Source organism: Protopterus annectens, chromosome 7.part0, assembly GCF_019279795.1.
Source record: "Protopterus annectens isolate FY-2018-M chromosome 7.part0, PAN1.0, whole genome shotgun sequence".
Classification (NCBI taxonomy): Eukaryota; Metazoa; Chordata; order Ceratodontiformes; family Protopteridae; genus Protopterus; species Protopterus annectens.
The window spans coordinates 279,769,444-279,785,018 of record NC_056739.1 but is presented as its reverse complement, the minus strand read 5'-3'; the positions used below and the strand labels follow the sequence as shown (position 1 = coordinate 279,785,018).

At 38.6% G+C, this 15,575-nt stretch overlaps 1 protein-coding gene across 3 annotated transcripts in view; it reads left to right on the top strand.

Annotated features, from left to right (window-relative positions):
- Positions 1–15,575, top strand: part of TFEB (transcription factor EB) — a 1,305,476-nt gene that overhangs the window by 474,341 nt on the left and 815,560 nt on the right. The gene's annotated exons all lie outside the window — the stretch shown is intronic.

Sequence of the window (15,575 nt, the reverse complement as noted above, 5' to 3'; positions counted from 1 at the left end):
TATTGAGCAACTGTACAATGTGAATAAATCAAACTTGTCCAAAGTTCAATAGATTTCAAAGTATTTGCAATTTGTAAATGACTGCATATAGCACACTGAAATGGCCACAAAATGTGGTGGTACCTTGCTAGGAACTCTTTACAGTATAGGAAACACTTTGTAATGGCGGCACTTTGCAAATAGACACGCCCAGCATAAGAACTTTTTGAAATAGCTATGTTTTGACTGGCTTGCACAAAATAGTTGCACTTTATACACAAACTTTTTGAAATGCATGCACAGTAATAAGCACACACTGTTAGCATTTTTACACACTCTGAGATACTCCAAATAACTTTAGTTATGCCCTTGATGCAATACAAAGTCGTAGTTATGCCCAAACACAGCACCTTGCCCAGTCACCTTGCTTTATTTTTGCTTACTGTGCCCTTTTCTCTTATCTTACTATATTTGTTTTGCTTGTTTAAGACATTTTTATGCCCAACATTCTTTTCTTGTTTTTCTCTAAACATGCCCAATTCTGCCTTTAAACACACCCTTTCTGCCTTAAACATGCTTATTTTGTGCTTTACTGTCAATCGTCTTGTTGAATACTTTTATGTTAAGCATTTTCGTTAGTTAAACTTTTCTGTATTTTCCGCTTGCCTGATAATGCGGTTTGTGCCCTTGTAATGCCCCTTTTGCCTTCTCTCACATAGAGTAAACAATTCGTATTATTTGTCATTACCTTTCATAGGTTCATAGTTACGTACTAGGCTATTGGCCCTAGGGCCTATATAAGCCTAGCCAAACGGTACCCTGGCTTTTGCCACCCAAGAAAATTATTTTCCTATGCCCCTGTCAAGCATTTATTCTTTCTGGTTATGTTTGCACTCTTTTCTCTCTGTTTTACCTTCGCTGTCATGTTTACATCTCATGGCTCCGGATGTTATTCTCTCTTCCATCCCGGTTCTGACACCATGTAGCTTTTGTGTTGGTACACAAATGAGTCTTTGTGTGTTCTGTTTAAGCAGCTTTATTCTATACAAGCACATCACCATAGAGGCTTACTGACTATGATTTAAGCAACTTGTATACAAACTAACAACTGCAATTATACATGCTCACTCACTGGCTGCTTCTACAAAATGGGACTAGGGATTGCACGTGCCTGGAATTTATACGTGCACACACAACCTTGCATTCTTCTTAAAGATATAGCACACACACATTACACTCTGACCTACACTATGCTTTACACTTCTCATTTGCATTTCATTATTTGTTAGGCCTTGTGAATTTGCATAAATTGCCTATGAATAGTGCCTTTGCTGTGCTCAGTTGTAAAAATCAGGAATACCCTTATTGCATTTGTGCAAGCTCTTGTGGGTTCATCTGTTATATTCAATGAAAAATCGGGGCAAAACACTGAAATTTTGTTAAAATTACTAGTTTGTGAGGCAAAACTAGTAATTCTCAGTATATATTGTTAATAGTTTATAAGCAACTTAGATCACCATCATGTACTGGTACAGGATCACTATCAAGGTATGGATAGATGTATGAATCACTCTCTAGAGTGATCTGTGAATGCACTCGATGCTGTTACTGGCTTGAACAGAACCTTACCAGTAACTTTCCAGCTACCTTGTTTTACTGAAATGAGAATAATCCAGTCCTGTCAAGTGCTTTCTGTTCATTCTCAAATTCAGATTTGACTTGTCTTAATGTAGGGCTCTTGGTACGTTAAAATGACAATTACATCAGTTTCCTGCTACTTGAAGTGCTTATTAGCTGGATTTTGGATACTATCACTCCAGGTCCCAGAACTAAAAATGTCATGGCGTATCTTGGTACCAGCAGCATTTCTGTGTCTGCTGAGCTTGTCACTCGGCATGGACAGTTATCATTTCCTGTAACTGAAGTAGAACAGATGATGATGGAACAGGATTCTTATTCTTCTTCCCGGTTACAGTTGTGATGATGAAAGCCCCATGGCTTGTAGTGGAATGTCTCTATATTCCAAGTGTGCAAGGTAACAGTCCTGTTTAAGGCGGTAACACACTTTTTCACATTTTTCACTTCCTGGGTAATTGTATCTACTATTAGGTCAAGTGTACTTTGATGAAAAGGTAAAGTGCGGAAATCCCCAGTGCTGTGAAAAAATTCAAAATTCTTGACCTGAAAACTGTGAACCATTACTTGTGAGGACTATAGAAGGAATACCATGCTGAGAAAAAAATGACTTTAGTGTTTTCATGGTTTTAAATTAACCTTAGGAGTAGCAGTCAATACATTAAATCATGCCAGTTCTTAAACTGAAATAACTCAAAAGAATATTTTACTCAAAGGTGTCTCTGGAATATTTAAGATATCACTTAATCTCAGTTCAATTTCTCTGCATATTTTCTGCTACAGAATTGCATCACGTGCCCTTTCTTTATACTTGGCAATGCATTTTAATATGAGACCACAAAGTTGGTTTGGCACAACCAGGCTACAAGATTTGAGCATCAGTCCCTGTGAATCAAGATTTTCATCATAAGCATCAGACCTCTCAACCAACTGGGACAAATTTCAACAGAATTTGGGACAAGTCAAGAAAAATCAGGGACATTCAGGGACACTTTTAAAATATTAGTGCTATTAACTTGAAACATTGACAGAATCGGAGCATATGAATTAATACACATTTTCTGAAGTAAAAGAAGTCTATAACTCTTAATTATTGTCATTATTCATTAAGTGTAATTCACCACCTTTCCTCCAAAAGTCACTAGTTTTAGGAGGGATTAAGAGGGACAGAGTTAAAATTTTAGTCAAAATCAGGGACGTCCCTGAAAATCAGGGACAGTTGAGAGGTATGATAAGCATAGCAAACTGGCAATGGGTTTTACTTTTTTTTTTTTCCCCCCAATCTGGTCATCCTCTCATTACCATATTTTTTCAGTAACTGGAGCTCCAACTCATTCTTATGTGATGAATAAATTCAGAAATTCCCTTGTTAAGTCCAGTAAATGAATCTATGTGCTGTTCAATAATGTCACGTGAGGCATTTTAATTCAGTATTTATTTATGCTTTGCAATCCTTCATCACTGTATTTTATTCCTGATGAGTAACTATTTGTAATCCAAGAATCTGTGAATTACTGCCTCTATGAATATGCAAAACCACTGACTTTGAATCACAGTCTGTCTCTCTGCATTTTGCCATCAGGTACACTTCTCTGGTTTATGCACCCTTAAAGTTTATTTAATACTACACAGTTATTCACAAGCAGACCTTCCCATTACATTACATCGATAAAGTGACACAGCCTAAAATAAACTGTAGTCCTTGTTTTCATACACACACCACAGCTTAATCTGGCCTGTTGGTTTCACTTTGACCAAAATAAGTCAAAACTGAATTATTTGACTCTGTGAACTTTTAAAACTCAGTTCTTGGAATACATTTCCTGTAATGGTGTTTCATGCCACATAAATGTCATTTATGCGCAGCACTTCAGTCCAGGAAATTTTACACTGGCAACTTTTCTGCTCATCCAGGGTCAGTGAATAAATAATGACAGTCTCAAAATACTTGATACATTCACAAACATGTTGTCTGCTTTGTGTGCTAGGCAGCAAGTCTAATCAGAGTTCAAACATAGCTTTATCTGCATCAGTCACTTGCAAAACATTTCCCTGCTATGTTCTCCTTGCCTTGCATACCAGGGGAAAGTGGCTAGGCTGTCCAAACTTCGTACAATCTCTCTAAAACCTAGACATGCTTTACATTTTGTTGCTTGGTAAACACCTCTAAAATCTAAAAAAATAAGTGCTTATTGAATTCAGTGCTTCGCAATTTTAGCAGATTTGCACATAGTATACAGTCAGACTGAAGCACTTCTCAAATTATGCTTTTCCTTACAAGAATTGTTCTGTCTAGCACCTATCAAGTTAAGCTCTATTTTAATTTTACACACATTGTCTTCTACAAGCTTTCATTAGAATACCGGTTACTTGTGCTGCCTTTAAATTCACATCCTTTCCCAATGATTAAACCAGATTCTTATAAAAGTTTAATTCTTATTGTGTAATTTTAATACCACACACAGTTCTCTGTCTGTCAGCAATAACACCTGCAGACCACCATCTTCACGGTGTTTGGCTAAAATGATTCAACAAATTCCTGGGAGCCACTAGTTTCAAATAAAAATTACATAGCGTATATTTGGCAATTTCTTTATAGGCTCACAGTACTGCCCTAACTTGTATTCAGCAACAAGCAAATCAGACTACTAACCTTTAGTAAGAATAAATGTTCTAAGTACTTTAACTTCCTCATTACTGGACAGGTGAAGAAAAGATCTCTTCTCTGCTATCACTGAAGCAGTGCTGTGAAGATTAAAGATTATGTGAGTCATTTTTTGCACATACCTACGGTCTTTCCCTTTCTTCAGGGAAGACAGGATGGCTTCCAGTTCTCCAAATACAATCCATTTCAAAAAAGGGTTAGTGCATGACTGTTTATCTGCTTCATGCACTTCCAGTTTCAGAAAATGGGTGTAAAAGCATAAAGTGTTTTACTGGCTGTTAGAGAATGGGCAAACTGTACATCAGCACCTTGATTGGAGAACGTTCTGCAGCAGGGTATTACTGTACAAGTAATGCCCACTGAAAAATGAGTCTGCTGCTTCACGGCTGCATATTAAGCTGCCGTGGAGCTCAGACTAACAGCTGTCATTACTTTGCACTCTCACTAAGGAGTGATTTTGCTGTTTCTTCTTCTTCTTCTTCTTTCGGCTTTTTCCCGGTTAGGGGTCGCCACAGCAGATCATCTGTCCACTCATGATTGGCAGTGGAGTTTTACGGTGTCGAGTTGCCAGCCCGGCACCCAACCTTCCACAGAAGACACACACACAAACACACACACACACACACACACACACATCTAGGGCCAGTTCCAATCCACCTACTGCATGTCTTTGGGATGTGGGAGGAAACCAGAGCTCCCGGAGGAAACCCACGCGACCACAGGGAGGACATGCAGACTCCGCACAGAAGGCACCCCAGCCGAGAATCGAACCAGAGAACCTCTTGCTGTGAGGCAGCAACGCTAACCGCTGCACCACCACAGCTGCCCAGTCCTTTTGCTGTTTAGCGAGTGTAAAAAAAAAAAAAAAAAAAAAAAAAAAACACAAAACAAAGTGTATGCATGTGTATGAGTGTGTGAATGAATGTGCATGAAAGCAGAGGAGACCGTGTGTGTGAGATCAAGAGAGAGAACGGTCTTGTGTGCATAGCTCTCAACTGTCCAAGTTTTCACAGAATGTCCAGAGTTTTGCCTCATATTTTTTCTGTTCTTCATAAAATTTGTGGTTTTCTGAAGTCTTGTGGCAAATCAGTGAGGAATTAATTCACTAAATGACAGGCATTTGAGTTTCAGGCATCTTTCAGAAAATGCATTGTAATACATGATCTTTTATTCTAGAAACTTTTTAAACTTTTTAAGAGCAATATTTACAATTTGTCTCCCCATTATTCTTGGCTTTGTCTAGAGTTTTTGTGCTAAGAGGTTGAGAGTTGTGCTTGTGTGACTCAATGCGATTATGAAACCAGAGTAGACTGCAAGCTGAAGAGATTGTGTATGAGAGAGAGAGAGAGAGAGAGAGAATGGGCTATCTGTAAAGTTGTGTTTTACTTAATTAGTCATTTTTAAGTACTATATTATTTTTGAATATATTTTTGATGTAAAAAACTTTATCCAACATCATACAGAAAGTCTGAAACATTAAGCGGAGGAGCTATTTTGCATCAAAAATATATATACAACCATATAAAGTACTTAAGTAAAACACAACAATTTTACAGAGAGCCCATTTTCTAAGTGCAACAATGCCTTCCAGGGTGTGTTAATGTGTAATTAGCTCACACTTCCAGGGGTGTAGAGGCCCTTAGCCTGTGGCGTCTGGTCTCATAACACCCCTGGGCGGGTTACACATTAACACACCCTGGAGGGAATTATTGCTTACTTAAAGCCTTTGAAACTTGGTAGAACACATAGAACTGCCCAACAGCCAGCCAGCAGAAACACTGTCCTTTCTACATAGCAAACAGCATTACAATCTGTTAGATTACTTTGTTCTGTGTTGGTACTCATCTTGTTTTACCATACTTTTTGTTTGTAAGTGTGGCAGAATGAAGTTCAAACAAGCTTCTCAAAGCTTTTTTTTATCTTCTGTCACTATTCTTTTCTGACTGTCCATGTCCCTTGTAACCCTAGTATGACGCCAGGTTGACAATGCTTAGCAAAAGCTTAAGCTGATGACAGGTGCTGAACAAGCTTGTCTTTCCCCTCATTGTATGTGTGGAATTGAGCACTCCAAGTGCTACAAAGAAACTCACTGGCAGTGGCGCTATGAGGCAGACACCACTGAGTCCGTATACTCCCTGCTGCTGCACATCCGGCATCTCTTTCATGTAGATAAAAACAGTACATCACACAATTGTATGTTTAGTCACTAAATATCCATTAGCTGTGATATTATGAAGCTGTGAACACTTGCCAGTCTCCACCATTTTCATTTCAAGTAGCAAACCAAAAATGCTAGCAGCCTGACTTCATTAAAATTGAGCATGAAATGGATGATACGATTCCATTCTCCAGCTTGACTTTGTTTCACTCCACTCTCAAAGTGAACTTCTTTCTATCAATTTCCCAGCACAACTTTTGTTACAATTACAGTCTGAGTCATAATCCTCTAAGTTGCTGCCAGTATGAAAAATTAAGCCACTGCAGCCATGCTAATGCCAAAAGTGCCAAAATCATTGCAAGGACTTTATTCATAAAGTTTTATAGTGTGCGGATATTGTACTTCCCACTGAATTCTTACTGCATGAAAGTTATCTTTGTTTACAATATTAGCCTTATAAAAACAAGCATAGTAGTCCATTATTTTTGCTTAGAAAAAAGTGTACTGAAGAGATTTGATAAAATAGCTGTCTATAAAATATGAACTGGCCAACTGCATATTGATATTATTCTAAGCAGTGCACAGAGTGATTGATAGATGTACCAGAAAATATTTTAAAAATAATGGAAGATGATTAATCCAAAGTTGTCATCAACTTTAGCGCTGTTGTATGGGCTTGCTATTTACACAACAATCATGTGTCAGTGTGATCTGCTTTATCTGATATTTTAAAATAATACTCATTTATGAAACTGAGGTGAAAAACTTTGCAAGGATGAAAGCATAGGAGATTTCTAAAACTTATGACTACCTGCCTGGTTTGTTTGCAGTTAAATAAACTACATGTCTTCAGTTTTAATTTATGTACTCAAACTCTCTTTGCATACACGTATGTATTCTGATAGTTTAAATGATGCTTGAGAAAAACCAAGGGACACTCTGGCATAGAAGAAAAGCTAAATAAACTGGGAATAAGCCCCTGTGTTACCTATTGGATTGCCAACTGGCTCACAGTTAGGATGCAGGAAATCAAAATAAGGGAAGTTACTTCCACAGAGACCAGTCACCAGTGACTCCCCCAGGGTTCTGTGCTGTGACTTCTGCTGTTCTAGTAACTACTTCTCTAAAGTAACAGCCGACACCAAAGAGCACTGGCTGAAAGTTTGCAGATGCTTGTGAGCTTGGAGAAATCATTGAATCCTCAAATGACTTTGCCATCCTGCAATAACTGGTGCCAAAATCATAAACTAAAACTAAATGCCAAAAAATGTATTACTGCATTCTTTGAGAAATCATCTACTCCAAGGAACTACCACATCGGCAAGATGCCTCTAAGAATTGTCCCACTTGTTTGGAATTTGGGAACTTACATGAGCAGTGACCTAGCTTTTGACCATGTGTCCATTGTCCTAAGAAAGTCCTGCTATGTTGCACAACTTATAAACAAAGGGATTTTGTCTATATCTATGGATGTCATTGTCCCCCTTTACTCAGACCTCATTGAGAATGAATAATCCCTTTGGCATGTATCTGTCCAGATGGGTCTACCTGGTATTATCACATTTTCACTTCGAGAAGCTTGAAATGACTTCACCAAAAACTTAGTTTCATGAACACCTGGATCACCACAGTTTTACTCTGGGAAATGAATCACTGGACTACTGCTACAACATAAACCAAAGCAAATCAAATCCACCCAAGTGAGGGGCTTTGCCCCCTACACCCCCCAACTAAATATACTAATTCTGATATCACACTATAGTGGGGAAAAGGGCAAAGTTCACCATGGTGGCTTTGTGGTTCATTTTATGGAGTAAAACTGTGGTGATCCAGGTGTTAGCGAAACTAGGTTTTCTGCGAAGTTGTCTTGACCTTCTTATTTTCGGGTAAGTGAAAATTCGATACCAGGTAGACCCATATAGACATATGCAACAAATGGAGCACCCAGAGAGAGATACTTTACTGAAAGGATGCAAGGCCTAAACACTATATCCTACATGGACTTAACTCATAGCCCTTTCACTATACCTTGTAACCTACTGACTAAGACATGACCTGTGTCTGGTATACAACACATTCTGTGATCCAGTACTGATGGACTTACTGCAAATCAGCAAGTCCAATGGCATCAGAAATGATTGGTCTAGGGATCTAAACCTCTTTTACAGTATCAGCAGAACAGTTCTGAGGGAGATGTGTATTTTGCAGAGGATACCACTGCTCTGAAATAGACTCCACAAGCACTTAAAACAATACTAATCTCTGTCCACATTGAAGTAAAACTAGAATCTATGAATGAGAAACAGAAGCTGTACTGCAGGACTGTATCCTGTGCTACTAATGGATAGAGACAGCTCCCTAAAGTTTTATCCTACAAACAAATCACCTCAAATTGTCTGCGGTATGAACCTAGTTATCCTCAGTGGAGGTGATGTATATAATTTTCAACCATGGGCTATACAAGGTCAATCTAACACCAAATGGGATACGTTAATTCAAGCACCAAAACGGAAACTGGCTAAGCTTAAAATAGCCTGCAAGGGCAGTTAGCCTAGCACTTACCTATGAACCTATGGAAAGGCAACATTCAGAGACATGGTGTGCACTATGTAAGGATGTGTTCATGTGAGTAAGACACAGACAGGAGGCTTACAAAAGGCACAGACCTTTATGCTACTGCATAACACAAGCAGTGTTGGTAGGTGGAAAATTATGTAAATGAGGCAAATAACACATGCATAAACTGTGGCACCTAATTCAGAAAGCAAAGTACATCTACACCCTACCCAGTAGAATTTGTAACAACACTACCCAGATGATCAGGACTACTGTCCATATCGAAGTCCTCGACTACAACAGTACCAAGCTGTTACCATTACAGTCAATGAATTCATCTGCTCCAATATGCCAGTAAAAGACTGCTTGTATAACCAAATCACCAAAATGTATAATATGCATTACATATCAAAAATTGTTCCAAGTCTTTCATGCACAGGTGATTACCTACTATATGCATAGATATGCATACATTCTAAACTTCAAAGTTATGATAAAACACTATAAACTACCAAGGCTGCAGTATGTCCAAAACTGATATTTATTCACATGGCTGTGGTGAGGACTTAAACCCTTTCTGATATTATCTTGCTTTACCAGGTTCAGATGCCAGTGTGCCACCACATACAATGAATCTGTCTGAAAATGTAAAGCTCAGTCATGTGTCAAAATAGGCACAGATATCAACTTTGCTGTACCAATGAGAGTGGTGTCCTAGCATACAGAAAGAGGCTTGCAAATGAGCCTGTCAGAAGTGCATAGAGTACTTAGTAGTGATAAGTGCCTCACTTAAAACAGACATTGCAGAGTAATGCATCTTGCTATCAGAAAGGGTTTAACAGTCTTGGCTGCAACGTTGCAGTCTATGTGCTGTATAACCAGTATTGCTGGCAAGTGCTACAGACCCCTATCTGCTGAGGTTTGGTGGTGTGCTGCATGGTTAAGGTGTCCTAATCACAAATGCATGCAATCTGACTTAAGGGACTTGGCTTAGTGACAATCAGGATTACATCCCTATATGTGTATTTATACTTTGTAAGGTGCCTTGCTGCATACTGCGGCTGTCTACAAATTGTACTGTTTGCACTATTATGCACGTTACATAGTTACAATATTAGAGGCATCCAGCACTTCTCCCCATGTCTCTGGTGCTGGCAACTTTTCTATGTAAGTTTGTAATTATTTTATGTGTGATCTGCAGTACAGATGTTATACAATGCAGTCCTGTGGCACAGCTATCACAGATGGTCTTTTTTGGTTGGTCTTTCAGTGTGTCACAGTCCTGAATAATCCCACACAATGAACACTATACAAACCCATAAGACTTGGTCTTTGAATCAAACACTAGAAGGCTTGTGAGCCATATAGTCACTGTGCAACAGATTTGTGCTGCAGCTTTTTCTGAATCCTATTCAAAGTAAGCAATATTAGTAGAAGCAAAGCAGTCAAAATCAGTTATATTTGCAGGAGGAACAGGAACACAAAACCCAAATGTCAAGGTAGCATGTTGTAATAACAACATAAGGCAATGCATTAATGATAAAGGCTGATCAAAAAGCTTTGACACAGATCTGACTTCAGACACAAAACTGAGATTATCCGAAAACTGCCTGCTCCTTTAAGATTGTTCGAGACATAGAAAGTTGCAAACATTTTGTCAAAGTCTTCTACTTTCCCTGTAGTTTTATTTTACATAAAATTTAAAATGACTGCCTAAAGCCAGTGGGAGAGATGGACCTACAAATTATACCACTGACAACAATATACATGAGGTGGTCAGCCTCGAGTGAATTGTAAATCAACACTGCTGCCTTATGGTATGGTCAATGCCTGACACACTCAGATAAGGTTCAAACCAAAGTATCTCCGGATTGCAAACTACCAGTGGCTTCCCATGATTTTCTGCACATTGCTCTTCATCCATTGCTTGGTATTATCTTACCAACAGTAACTGCATTTTGAATAAATTGCTGTATTCATATATACACAATTATATATAGGAGGCATTAATATTTTCGTTGGGGGGATAATATTACAATGCTACTACCACTTCCTGCTTTTAAGATAACACACTGCTACCAGCCAGACCAGTTTGGCAGCCCGGGATACAGTTATAAACTCTTAAAACAAGCACACTCTAACGTATGGTATCAGCGGTCTCATCTTGCACTAGCACTAAATGAAGGCATTTGCAATGTCCACCTCTGAAGAATTTTAAAACCATCAGTAGGCACAGAACATTTGCAGTGCTCAGAATGGTTCTTCACTATTCCCACTGTGTAACTACACTGAGCACTTCAAGACAAAGGCAAAGACTAAATGAATGCTGCACCGAACGACAAAGGCAAAGACTAAATGAATGCTGCACCGAACGTTTAGGAAAGTATCATTCACATGACAGCATTCCAGAGCCATGTCCTGGAATGAGGGTGCACTGAGAAACATTTAGTTATGATGGTGCCTTCAGACGCCATTCCCTTTGCTTTTGTAAAGGGGTTTTGGCTCTCCATTTCCTGCTGAGTAAATCATTGTAAATCCAAACCTTCTCTAAACCAAAATTGTTTAACCACACCTAAGGAAGTATAACATTTAAAAGGATGCAACAAAACAAGGAGCTCTAAGCTCTGCTTCATTTTACTGAAAAAATATACAGATTTTGTACATTATTTTTTCAATTCTTTTTTGCATCTTTAGTGGGAAAAAAATTCAAAATTTTACTGCAGTTTTACTACAAAAAGAAAAAGTTTTGTACATTTTGTTTTTACATTTCTAGACTTCAGGTGAATTTCCTTGAGACAATCCCATAAAAATGACTTGGGCTGAAGGTTCATTCCATTAGTAAAATCACAGTCTCCCTGTCTTGATAAATCATCTGCTGTCATGTTGTAGGGTTGTAATAATAACCTCCATCTAAGGATACGGTTTTGCCTACTAGTCTTGTGTAAACACTCATTTGTACCCACTCTAACATTTCACCCGACATTGGGTTGAAGTCTTAAACACCTGCATGTAACACTTTCCTTGGCTGAAGTCAATTTATTTATTTATTTGACATTTGTTAACTCGGTTGGTCCAGCTGAGCCAGAAGCCCATTTTCAGTGGAGACCCAAGGAGAAAAGCTCCAGGATAATTACATACATAAATTTACAGTAACATAGAACAAATATTTTCCAAGTTATATATAGTAGTTAGAGTGAATAATACAAGGACTATACAAAAAAAAAAAAAAAAAAAGACTGAGCACAAAAAATAGTTTCAAAAATTACAATTGAAAGAAAGTGGCATTTTGAATGTGTGTAGTATGTATTTACAAGTGAGTCAAAGAAAGTACAAGATAGAGGCAGAAGGAGTCAATGACCTCTTAAGAGTTTCAGTAGCAAAAAAAAATAGAATGCAGTACGTAGATGCATAATTACATTAATAGGTGCAGTGGATGCTTAGTAGTGACATTACTAGTTTAGTAAAACTACCTATAATGGGAGATTGAAAGGAATAGTAACCGTAAAGTTGTTAAAGAGGGAGAGAAATGGGTTGAATGGCATGAGGTAAGTTCGGAAAGATGAGAGTATTTAAGGTTCCTGGCAAGGACAGATCCATGAGCTTAAGAAGAGTTTTAGATGCTTTTTGAATTGAGTAGTATTTGAGGTGTTTCTAATGGAGTTGGGAAGTTTGTTCCAGGCTAGAGACGCATTGTAGTTGTAAAGAAGTTTACCTATATTTCTGTTGGGTTTATGTATGTCAAGGAGTTTTTAGAGCTTCTGAGAGATCTGGTAGGGGTGTAGAAGGAAACTAGTGTAGAGAGGGAGGGGGAAGTAGCTTTGTATAGGACTTGGAGTGGTGCTGTAAGAAGTTGGTGGGGGAATTCTGGCCATTGCAGTTGTTTTAATGCAATGCTAAGATCTGTAGGGTTGGTTTGTTGCAAATCTGGCAGTTTTATTATAAGTTTCTTCTAGTTGTGCGATTAATATGGATTGTAGGTTTGTGAGGATGGGAGTGGCATAAAGTAGGCCTGCGACAGTAGTAATGCCCTAGCTAGGGATAGTTTGGCTTCAGGAGTAAGGTATTTTTTATTTCAATACAGTAATCCTAATTTTTGAGGTGCCTTTTTGATACACACATGAATATGCTGGTCAAATTTTAGCTGGCCATCTATTGTAGTGCCAAGGAGTTTTGTATGCGGGTCTGCTCTGATGATAGTGCTATCTAGTGAAGAGATGGAAAAAGAAGATTTATGGTCTGGGATTGATTTTGGTAGGTAGAATAAAAGTTTAGTTTGTTTCGGGTTTAGGATAAGCTGGTTTTTATAAAGCCATTTTTCAACTGTGTTAAATGTGTTTTGTGTAAGAGAAAGGTGAGAGATTATCTGAGGAGGTGATGAGGGTCGAGTCATCTGTGTATTGGATAAGAGCAGAGTGGTTGCAGGTGGAGTGGAGGTTGTTGGTAAATATATTGAATAGAAGGGGGCCTAGGATTGAACTCTGGGGACCCCTGTTTTACAGGCAAGAAGGGGAAGCAAGAAGTGAGCCATCAGACAGATTGTAGTATATTAAGTTTTAGTAAGGTAGTTGGACAACCACTGCATGGTGGCAGGAAAGAGGTTAAGATCAATTAGTTTTGTTAGTAGTTTAGAGTGAGACACTGTATCGAATGCTTTGGATAAGTCAAGGAAGAGACAGGACACAAGTTGGTTATTATCTCTGGCCACAGCAACTGTATGAGTAAAAGATAAGAGGGCTGTACCAGTGCTGTGGTTAGCCTGGAAACCATGTCAGGTAGAGGATAAGAGGTTTTCCTGCATTAGGTGTTTAAGGAGTTGACAGTGGATACATTTTTCTAGAATTGTAGAAAGTGGTGATAGGATGGTTGCTGGTCTAAAGTTAGAGGGGTCTGTGGAGTTACCTTCTTTGTGCAGTGATATAGTATAGAAGGATTTCCAGATGTTAGGAATTGTGCTTTCTGGAATTGATCTATTTATTAGTATAGAGATGGGAAAGGCTATGAAATCAGCAGCAAGCTTGAGAAAGAGAGAAGGTAGTTTATCAGCGGATGGGGAACAAGGTTTAAGTTTACAAAGAAGAGATTTGATGTAGGAGGTGGGAACAGGTTTGAGAGAGAAAGGGTTTTTGTTAATATAGATAGAAGAGGGGGAAGGATTAGGGGGATTGGAATTATGGTCAGAGTGAGTTAGTTTGCAGATGGTGTCTATAAAGTAGTTATTAAGCAGAGTGGCAGTCTCTAGTGATGAGTAATTAGGGAAGGGATTTGGGGTTGATAGGGTGTAGGATATTATTGATGGTGGACCAGAAGTTTTGGGGGTTGGAGAGGTGATTGGATTGTGCTGTATTATAAAAGTTTTTCTTGTCTTGGTAAATACAATTTTTAGTAATATTTCTGATTTCCTTTTAGCTTTGAAGTAGGGTAGCAGTTTTCTGTCAGGCTTTCCAGATACTATCCCTTTTGTGCATGAGGGAGTGTGGTTCTTTTGATAACCAAGGTGTATGGGTGTTTTTTATCCTAATTTTTCTTTGGAGAGCAAGTGATTCTAAGATGTCGAGAAAATTCTGGTTAAATTTTTCCACAGCATCACTAATGGGAGAGTAGTGAGGGAAGGACCAGTTAATGGAAGCTAGTTTAGAGTTAAATGAATCTGTGTCAAATCAGGATAATTTACGGCGGTCTCTGTATATGTGGGGTCTAGGTATTGGTATAGAATGTCTTTGGATATGAATGGGTAGGTGGTCACTAAGGGAGTCTGGTAGGGTGTGGGGGTTGTGGAAAAGATTAGGGTCTATAGTAAGTATCCAGTCAAGGATAGAACTAGTACCAGAAGTTTTATTAATATGAGTGGAGGATGTGATGAGTTGTTTGATACCATGAAGGTTAATACACATATTGGAGGAGTCAGCCATGAGTTTTGACCATTTAATGTTAACATCTCCCAGAATGATAGTTTCATAGGAAATGTCAGTCAGCCATGAAAGTATATTTTCAAGGACTGGAATTTTATTTCCTGGTGGGATGTAAAATGAGGCTATAGGGAACTTTGTGGGAGTTCAGGTTACAATTTAGTGCTATTAGTTCAGCAAGGTGAAAGCTTGGTAGTGATGTTTGTAAAGGAAAGAGATTAAGTAGATCTGAATAGAGAATTGCAACACCACCACCTTTTCTCGTCTCTCTAATCAAAATATGTTGTAAATGGGGGGGGGGTAAAATTTCATTACTAGCTGGTGCAGTTTTAACCAAGTTTCAGTTAGTTAAAATATGAGGAGAGTGTTGGGCTATCCAGGAGTGTAAGTCAGTAGTTTTATTGAGAAGGCTTTTTACTTTAATTGAGAACAGGTCTAGGGTTTTGCGAGTGGCGCAGTGTGGTGTAGGCAGGGGGTGTTTGAGGGAGGAAGGGGTGAGGAGTTGTGCATGCTGGGGTTAAGTGAAGGGGTGAGGGGCCGTGGTTGGGGTGAATGTCATCAGCTTGGAGGAGAGCCATTTTAAAGAATGTAGGATGATGTGGGTGAAATGTGTTAGGGCTATAGAAGACCAGTTTTAGTTTATCATTGGTGTGGATGTGAGAGAGTTTTGACTTTG